Here is a 3,147-nt window from a genome sequence, read left to right as displayed (position 1 = left end):
ATCTGAGCACATGCTCACCAGTTGAGCGATTCTCCTCCATCTTTTAGCTATAGAACTTGTTGGAGACTTTATATCTCTCAACTCGGGTATTTGCTTGAAATATTAACTTCAACTCCTGGAACATCTCATATGCTCCATGACGTTTAAAACGTCTTTTGAAGTCCCGATTCTAAGCCGTTAAGCATGGTGCACTTAAACTATCAAGTAGTCATCATATTGAGCTAGCCAAACGTTCATAACGTTTGCATCTGCTCCTGCAATAGGTCTGTCACCTAGCGGTGCATCAAGGACATAATTCTTCTGTGCAGCAATGAGGATAAACCTCAGATCACGGATCCAATCCGCATCATTGCTACTAACATCTTTCAACACAATTTTCTCTAGGAACATATCAAAACATATGAAAGCAACAATGCGAGCTATTGATCTACAACATAGATATGCTAATACTACCAGGGCTAAGTTTCATGATAAATTTAAGTTCAGTTAATCAAATTAATTAAAGAACTCCCACTTAGATAGACATCCCTCTAATCCTCTAAGTGATTACGTGATCCAAATCAACTAAACCATAACCGATCATCACGTGAGATGGAGTAGTTTTCAATGGTGAACATCGTTATGTTGATCATATCTACTATATGATTCACGCTCGACCTTTCGGTCTCCGTGTTCCGAGGCCATATCTGCATATGCTAGGCTTGTCAAGTTTAACCTGAGTATTCTGCGTGTGCAAAACTGGCTTGCACCCGTTGTAGATGGACGTAGAGCTTATCACACCCGATCATCACGTGGTGTCTGGGCACGACGAACTTTGGCAACGGTGCATACTCAGGGAGAACACTTCTTGATAATTTAGTGAGAGATCATCTTATAATGCTACCGTCAATCAAAGCAAGATAAGATGCATAAAAGGATAAACATCACATGCAATCAATATAAGTGATATGATATGGCCATCATCATCTTGTGCTTGTGATCTCCATCTCCGAAGCACCGTTATGATCACCATCGTCACCGGCGCGACACCTTGATCTCCATCGTAGCATCGTTGTCGTCTCACCAATCTTATGCTTCTACGACTATCACTACCGCTTAGTAATAAAGTAAAGCATTACATCGCAATTGCATTGCATACAATAAAGCGACAACCATATGGCTCCTGCCAGTTGTCGATAACTCGGTTACAAAACATGATCATCTCATACAATAAAATTCAGCATCATGTCTTGACCATATCACATCACAACATGCCCTGCAAAAACAAGTTAGACGTCCTCTACTTTGTTGTTGCAAGTTTTACGTGGCTGCTACGGGCTTAAGCAAGAACCAATCTCACCTACGCATCAAAACCACAACGATAGTTTGTCAAATAGACTCCGTTTTAACCTTCGCAAGGACCGGGCGTAGCCATACTTGGTTCAACTAAAGTTGGAGAGACAGTCGCCCGCAAGCCACCTATGTGCAAAGCACGTCGGGGGAACCGGTCTCGCGTAAGCGTACGCATAATGTTGGTCCGGGTCGTCTCATCCAACAATGCCGCCGAACCAAAGTATGACATGCTGGTAGGCAGTATGACTTATATCGCCCACAACTCACTTGTGTTCTACTCGTGCATATAACATCAACATAAATAACCTAGGCTCTGATACCACTGTTGGGTTTCGTAGTAATTTCAAAAAAATTCCTACGCACACGTAAGATCATGTGATGCATAGCAACGAGAGGGGAGAGTGCTGTATACGTACCCACGCAGACCGACTGCGGAAGCGTTGACACAACGTAGAGGAAGTAGTCGTACGTCTTCACGATCCAACCGATCAAACACCGAAACTACGGCACCTCCGAGTTCGAGCACACGTTCAGCTCGATGACGATCCCCGGACTCCGATCCAGCAAAGTGTCGGGGAAGAGTTCCGTCAGCACGACGGCGTGGTGACGATCTTGATGTACTACAGCAGCAGGGCTTCGCCTAAACTCTGCTACAGTATTATCGAGGACTATGGTGGCTGGGGGCACCGCACACGGCTAAGGAATAGATCACGTGGATCAACTTGTGTTTCTTGATCTGTCTTTGGTGCTAGCCCTGCCCCTCTATTTATATGTTGAGCCCTGGGGTCGAAACTTGGAGTAAAAAGCCTTCCACAAAGTCGGTTTTCACCCGAAAGGGCAAGAGTCCTTCTCGGACTCCAGGGCCAGACGCCAGGGTTCCCGGCGTCTGGACCAGACGCCAGGGACCCTGGCGTCTGGCCCCTGGACTCCGCAAAACTTCCTTTTGCGCTTTCAAAAACCTTGTGGGCTTTCCCCTTTGGCCCAAATAAAGTGTTCTCGTACCCAAACATTTCGGGAAACATCCGGAACCCCTTCCGGTGATTTCCGGAACCCTTCTGGTGACCAAACACTATTATCATATATATCAAACTTTATCTCCGGACCATTCCGGAGTTCCTCGTCATGTCCGTGATCTCATCTCGGACTCCGAACAACATTCGATCATCAACATACATAAATCATATAATACTATATCGTCAACGAACGTTAAGCGTGCGGACCCTACGGGTTCGAGAACTATGTAGACATGACTGAGACATGTCTCCGGTCAATAACCAATAGCGGGACCTGGATGCCCATATTGGCTCCTACATATTCTACGAAGATCTTTATCGGTCAGACCGCATAACAACATACGTTGTTCCCTTTGTCATCGGTATGTTACTTGCCCGAGATTCGATCGTCGGTATCCAATACCTAGTTCAATCTCGTTACCGGCAAGTCTCTTTACTCGTTCCGTAATACATCATCTCCCAACTAACTCATTAGTTGCAATGCTTGCAAGGCTTATGTGATGTGCATTACCGAGAGGGCCCAGAGATACCTCTCCGACAATCGGAGTGACAAATCCTAATCTCGAAATACGCCAACCCAACATCTACCTTTGGAGACACCTGTAATGCTCCTTTATAATCACCCAGTTACGTTGTGACGTTTGGTAGCACCCAAAGTGTTCCTCCGGCAAACGGGAGTTGCATAATCTCATAGTCATAGGAACATGTATAAGTCATGAAGAAAGCAATAGCAACATACTAAACGATCGGGTGCTAAGCTAATGGAATGGGTCATGTCAATCAGATCATTCCACTAATGATG

The sequence above is a fragment of the Triticum urartu genome, chromosome 3 (genome assembly GCF_003073215.2).
Source record: "Triticum urartu cultivar G1812 chromosome 3, Tu2.1, whole genome shotgun sequence".
NCBI lineage: Eukaryota > Viridiplantae > Streptophyta > Magnoliopsida > Poales > Poaceae > Triticum > Triticum urartu.
Note: the sequence above shows the minus strand (reverse complement) of the source record.